We start from the raw sequence: 6994 nt of genomic DNA on the forward strand, positions 1-6994 counted from the left end.
TACTTCGGGTGATTAATGTTTGGGGAGAAGCAGGATTCGCCCCCAGCCTTCTGACTCAAACTGTCTCACTTAGCTGGATACTAAACCCAGTGTCCACACTACTCTCAGCTCTGACACAAGGCCAGACCTACAGAACACTCCCAAATGAGGTCCTGAGAGTTAGGGAATAGGGTGGAATCTTCTGGAAGAGGGCGCTGGGGCAGATCACAGTTTCCGCTTCACAGGTTGCTGTAGATACAGTTCACTGCCCACAGAGATGATGGGCCAGTGATTGTCCATGTGGTAGCTGATGAGGTGACTGACTCTCTTTTTTTTTTTTTTTTTTGAGACGGAGTCTCGTTCTGTTGTCCAGGCTAGAGTATAGTGGCTCGCTCTCGGCTCACTGCAAGCTCCGCCTCCTGGGTTCACACTATTCTCCTGCCTCAGCCTCCTGAGTAGGGAGTACAGGCGCCCGCCACCATGCCCAGCTAATTTTTTGTATTTTTAGTAGAGACGGGGTTTCACTGTGTTAGCCAGGATGGTCTCGATCTCCTGATCTCGTGATCCGCCCGGCTTGGTCTCCCAAAGTGCTGGGATTGACACTCTCAAAGCAGTGATCCTTTGTCCAAACCAGTCCTTCAGAGTCCACCAATAGCAGGTGCTTAGGCAGCCCACTCTGCAAGCCAGTAAGCACATACTGGCCTTGGTCGTGCTCTCCTGCACCAGGAAGTCGCCGTGGAGCTGCAGCAATGCCTCAGCCTCTCCCTGGCTCAGCTTCTGGTGGAACGAGGGCTCCCCTTGGAGCTGCTCAGCCACGGACACCACCGGGGAGGGGGAGGCACCCAAAGAGCATCTTTAAAGGGCTTCATGTCAAAGAGGTAGCGGGGTGCGCTGCGATTGATGGCGGGATCGGGGGCCCAGCACCACCTTCTGCTTGCTGGGCCTTGTCTAGGTTCTGGACATTGACATAGGGATCATTGAAGAGCTCTCTGCCTGCTGGACAGGGTGGTGGAGGTGGCATCTGTTTGTGGACTTCTGGATCTCCCCCAGCAGGCTGTCCCACAGGCAGTGTAGCTCCCAAGTGGCTGGAGGTCCAGACACTGGGTGGAGTGGGCCAAGCAGCCTCTGAAGTGGCTCCTTCCCGAAGCCTCATGTCTACCAACTCCCCAAGAGGAGGTTCCTTCCCCGGGACGTCATTATAGTACTAATGGTCAGGTGGCTCTTCCTCCTCCTCCTCCTCCTCCTCATCCTAAGCTGATCCATCAAAGCCAGCCATCCTGTCATGGGGGTGATGAGTTGGGGTGGGTTCGTGAGGTATTGTTTGAAGCACAACTCGAAGGCCTGGCCAATGGTGCTGATGACACCCTGGGAGGGCCTTTGGGATACTCCAGAATGTGACAGGCTCTCTGATTCACAGCGTCTTTGGCAACGTAGGCAACATCCTCGGCTGTGTCCTGTTTGCAGTCTGCGGCCATGAGGTTGAGGCTGCTGGTGGAGACAGTGAGAATTGGCATTCCAGCAAGTTTCCCAGGATAGAGCTGAGCAGGCAGCTACAGGGCTTTCTCTTCCTTGTCACCCCCTTCACACCCAGCACAGCATCACACACCAGACTGATGGTCTGCCTCACTGAGTGCCCTGAGTCGGGTGTTGAAGTCGAGGGCACGCATTGATTGCAGGACCTCCATATAGCCCATGGAAGTGAGCCTGGGCCATTAGCATCCTCTGCTACAACAGCTGTGGACTGGAGCTAGCAAAGTGAGGATGGGAAGGAAGTGGTCCCAGCGGACGCAGAGCAGGGCCAAGAGGAAGAGCAAAGCAGGGCCTCATGGAGTCTCCGCACCTCATTGCAGGCCGATTTGATTCCAGATCACACCACTGCCTGCTTAGGTCGCCACTCCAACTTTGTCCCCTGGCCCTGCCTCCCTAGAGAAACTTAATTACACTCACTTCCCGCCTCACTAACCCCTGACCCTCTCCCCCTGCAGTTTTTAACTTTCGGAGTTGCTCACATTGAGCCTACAGCAATTTGTCAATTACACTTCAGGTTTTTCTACCCTGGCACTGGTTCCTGTGGAGGTTACTGCTTGTGAGTTTCTGCTCCCATCAACTGTGATTCTCAGGCTGGGCATGGTGGCTCATGCCTGTAATCCCAGCACTTTGGGAGGCTGAGGCAGGAGTATTGCTTGAGCCCAGTAGTTTGAGACGAGCATGGACAACATAGGGAGACATCATCTCTACCAAAAATTGAAAAATTAGCTGGGTGTGGTGGCTCGTGCTTGTAGTCCCAACTGTTAGAGAGGCTGAGATGGAAGAATCGCTTGAGCCCAGGTATTTGAGGCTGCAGTGAGCTATCGTTGTGCCACTGTACACCAGGCAGAGCAAGAGCCTATCTAAGAAAAAAAGAAATTGTGATTTTATCTGACTATCTCACCAATTTAGGGCATAGCAATTTGCTGTGTGACCCCACTTCTCTGATGGATCTAACAAGAGTTGATTTTTCAGTTTGTTCAGCTTTTTACTTGTTTGAATGTAGAGGTGATTTCCAAGCTCTTTACATGTTAGACTGGAAACTCTTCTTCCTGTTCTTTTTTTTCTTTTTTTTTTTTTTTTTTTTTAGAGATGAAATCTTGCTGTGTTGCCCAGGCTGATCTTGAACCCCTGGGCTCATAATCCCAACTCCAAAGTGTTGGGATTATAAGCGTGAGCCACCTTGCCCAGTTGAAATCCTCTATTTCGTTTTTTTTTTTTTTTTTTAGACGGAGTCTCGCTCTGTCGCCCAGGCTGGAGTGCAGTGGCGCGATCTTGGCTCACTGCAAGCTCCACCTCCTGGGTTCACGCCATTCTCCTGCCTCAGCCTCTCTGAGTAGCTGGGACTACAGGCGCCCGCCACCACGCCCGACTAATTTTTTTGTATTTTTAGTAGAGACGGGGTTTCACCGTGGTCTCGATCTCCTGACCTCGTGATCCGCCCGCCTCGGCCTCCCAAAGTGCTGGGATTACAAGCGTGAGCCACCGCACCCGGCCCTCTCTATTTCGTTTTGAGTGAATTTGGCTGTTAGTGTCTTTCACTCTGTTTAAAAAACTATATATGGCCTGGGTGTGGTAGTGCATGCCTATAATCCCAGTACTTTGGAAGGCCAAGGCAGCAGGATTGCTTCAGCCCAGGAGTTTGAGACTAGTCTGGGCAACATAGCAAGACCCTCTCTCTACAAAAAATACAAAAATTAGCCAGGGATAGTGCCCTCATGTCTGTGATCCCAGCTACTCAGGAGGCTGAGGCAGGAGGATCACTGGAACCCAGGAGGTTGAGGCTGCAGTGAGCCATGATTGCTCCACTGCACTCCAGCGTGGGTGACAGAGTGAGACCCTGTCTCAAAAGAAAATAAAAAAGAAAAAAAAATTCCCACACAGCACAGATGATAGGAATTTTTTTTATCCTGATGTATAGGAATTTTATTTTACTTTTAAATTTATTTAATTAATTATTGTTATTTTTTTTGAGGCAGAGTTTCGCTCTTGTTGCCCAGGCTGGAGTGTAGTAGCGTGATCTCAGCTCACTGCAACCTCTGCCTCCCAGGCTCAAGCAATTCTCCTGTCTCAGCCTTCCAAGTAGCTGGGATTACAGGGCGCACCACCACGGCTGGCTAATTTTTGTAGTTTTAGTAGAAACAGGGTCTCACCATGTTGGCCAGACTGGTCTCAAACTCCTGGCTTCAAGCAATGCTCCTGCCTCAGCCTCCCAAAGTGCTGGGATTACAGGCATGAGCCACCGAGCCCTGCCAATAGGAATTTTACCATTTCATTTAAGTTGTCAAATGTATGGGTATTTATGTTTGTAGTATTCCTTTGTTATTCTTTTAATGTTTTTAGGGTCTGTAGTGATGTCTTCCATTTCTGTTATAATTTGTGTCTCTTCTCTGTTTTTCTTGGTCAGTATGACCAAATGTTTATCAATTTTACTGATTTTGTTTTCAGAGAACTAGCTTTTCATTTCATTGATTTCCTCTACTGTTTGTTCTTAATTTCACTGATTTTTTTTTTTTTTTTTTTTTTTAGTGACTCACTCAATTACCCAGGCTGGAGTGCAGTGGTGCTATCTCGGCTTACTGCAAACTCTGTCTCTCAGGCTCAAGTGGTTCTGCCATCTCAGCCTCCCGAGTAGCCAGGACTATAGGTGTGCACCACCATGCCCGGCTAATTTTTATATTTTTATTAGAGATGGGGTTTCACCATGTTGGCCGGGCTGGTCTTGAAGTCCTGACCTCAAGTGACCCACCTGCCTTGGCCTCCCAAAGTGCTGGGATTACAGACCTGAGCCACCAAGCCTGGCCAGTTTCATTGATTTCTATTCTGTCTTTATTATTTCCTTCCTTTTGTCTGCTTTGGGTTTAATTTGCTCATTTTTTTCTAGTTTCTTATAGCAGGAGTTTAGGTTATTGATTTGAGATATTTCTTATTTTCTTTTTCTTTCTTTCTTTTTTTTTCTTTTTTTTGAGATGGAGTCTCACTCTGTTGACCTCAAATGATCCGCCTGCTTAGCCTCCCAAAGTGCTGAGATTACAGGCGTGAGCCACCTCGCCTGGCCTCTTATTTTTTAATCTAGGTATTTAATGCTCTGTTTCCCTCTAAGCACTACTTCATTGCATCTCACAAATTTTGATATGTTTTCATCTTTCTTTAGTTCAAAATATTTCTCAATTTCACTTACGACTTTAGCTTTGGTCTGTGGGTTATTTAGAAGTGCATTGTTTTACTTTCCAAATACTTAGGGATTTGTGGCCTGGTGCTGTGGCTCATGCCTGTAATCCCAACACTTTGGGAGGCCAAGGCGAGCAGATCATTTGAGGTCAGGAGTTTGAGAGCAGCCTGGCCAACATGGTGAAACCCCGTCGTCTCTATTAAGAATACAAAAATTAGCTGGTCATAGTGGCACACGCCTGTAATCCCAGCTACTCGGGAGGCTGAGGCAGGAGAATTGCTTGAACCCGGGAGGCGGAGGTTGCAATGAGCCGAGATCGCGCCACTGTACTCCAGCCTGGGCGACAGAGAAAGACTCCATCTCAAAACAAACAAACAAAAACAAATATTTAGGGATTTGCTAGATGTCTTTCTGTTATTGATTTATAATTTAATAATGTTATGAACATAGGCTATGTTTTCTGTGATTTCCATTCTTTTAAATTTGTTAAGGTTTGTGTTTGTGGCCCAGAATGTTGTCTATTTTAAGGTGAATGATCCACGGGCATTTGAAAAGAATATGTATTCTGCTGTAGTTGGGTGGAGTGTCCCCTGAAGATAAATTAGGTCAAGTTGGTTGCTAGTGCTGTTTAGGTGTTCTATATCCTTCACGATTTTCTGTCTACTAGTTCTACCGATTATTGAGAGAGTAGTGGTAGTCTCCTGCCATAATGGTAGATTCTCCTTTCAGTTCCATTAGTTTTAACTTCATGTATTTTGAAGTTTTGTTTAAAAAATTATATAAGGGCCAGATGGAATGACTCACGCCTATAATCCCAGCACTTTGGGAGGTCGAGGTGGGAGGATCGCTTGGGCCCAGGAGTTTGAGACCAGCCTACGCAACATAGGAAGACCTTGTCTCTACAAAATTTTATTTTTTAATTGGCTGGGTGTGGTGGTGGGTGCCTGTCGTCCTAGCTATTCCAGAGGCTGAGGTAGGAGGATTACTTGAGCCCGGGAGGTTGAGGCTGCAGTGAGCCATGATTGAGCCACTGTACTCCAGCCTAGGCGACAGAGCAGGACGCTGTCTAAAATTAAAAAAAAAAAAAAATGCACGCATACATATAGACATGCTCTATTTTAAAATATACATAAGGTAGGCTGGGCGCGGTGGCTCACGCGTGTAATCCCAGCACTTTGGGAGCCTGAGGCGGGTGGAATCACTTGAGTCCAAGAGTTCGAGACCAGCCTGGGCAACATGATGAAACCCTACCTCTACCAAAAATACAAAAAATTAGCTGGGCGTAGTGAAACATGCCTGTGGTCCCAGCTACTAGGGAGGCTGAGGTGGGAAAATCACTTGAGCCCAGGAGGTGGAGGTTGCAGTGAGCCAAGATCGTGCCATTGCACTCCAGCCTGGGAGACAGAGCAAGACCCTGTCTCAAAAAAAAAAAAAAAAAAAAAGAAAGAAAGAAAAATATATACGTAAATTAGTGTTCACATATAATAAATCTGGAGGAATATACTCTAAATTATTAAAAGCTGTTACTAGAGGTTTTTTTGTTTTTTGTTCTGTGTTTTTAGAGACAGCTTCCCACTCTGTCTTACTCTGCTGGAGAGCAGTGGTACCATCATAGCTCACTGTAGCCTCAAAGTCCTGGGCTGAAGTGATCCTCCCACTTTAGCCTCTCGAGTAGCTGGGACTACAGGTGAACACCACCACACCTGGCTAATTTTTAAATTTTTAGTAGACACAAAGTCTCACCATGTTGCCCAGGCTGGTCTTGAACTCCTGACCTCAAGTGATCCTCCTGCCTTGGCCTCCCAAACTACTGGGATTACAGGCATGAGCCACCACACTTAGCCAAATTACTGGAGATTTTTTTTCTCTATGTTAAATCATTCTGTAATTTAAGTGTTTTATACATGTATTATTTTTGAAATCTGAAAATACAAAGATATGTTTTAACGGAAGGAGAGAGATGATTTGATGTGTGTGAATGTGAATGTGTCCCCCTAGCCTGCAAAGCATTTTCTGGTCCATCTTGGGAAAAAGTCAGCTGAGCACTCCTGCTGGGCCCTCAGATCATAACCCACACCTCCTGCTTCTGCTTCCTCATCCAGCCCTTCCTTCCTTACCTCCTGTCAGCTGGCTTTGGGCCCAGGTACATGGGAAAGAAAACCTTCTGAGGTCACCATGTGGTCTGCCAACCCAGCAGGCTTTCCATGATGTCACTTCACTTTGCCGAGCAAATTTCACCCATTTCTCTTCAGGCTACTTCTCAGATATATTCCGTTTCATAGACTCTATTCCTTCAAGATATTCCACCTCTCTCAT

At 47.0% G+C, this 6994-nt stretch overlaps 1 pseudogene; it reads right to left on the reverse strand.

Moving 5' to 3' along the window:
• Positions 1-18: 18 nt before the first annotated feature.
• LOC116474159 (SHC-transforming protein 1-like) lies at positions 19-2030 on the reverse strand (annotated as a pseudogene).
• Between the last annotated feature and the right edge of the window lie 4964 nt (positions 2031-6994).

This window comes from Hylobates moloch, unplaced genomic scaffold (assembly GCF_009828535.3).
Source record: "Hylobates moloch isolate HMO894 unplaced genomic scaffold, HMol_V3 SCAFFOLD_10, whole genome shotgun sequence".
In the NCBI taxonomy this organism is placed as follows: domain Eukaryota; kingdom Metazoa; phylum Chordata; class Mammalia; order Primates; family Hylobatidae; genus Hylobates; species Hylobates moloch.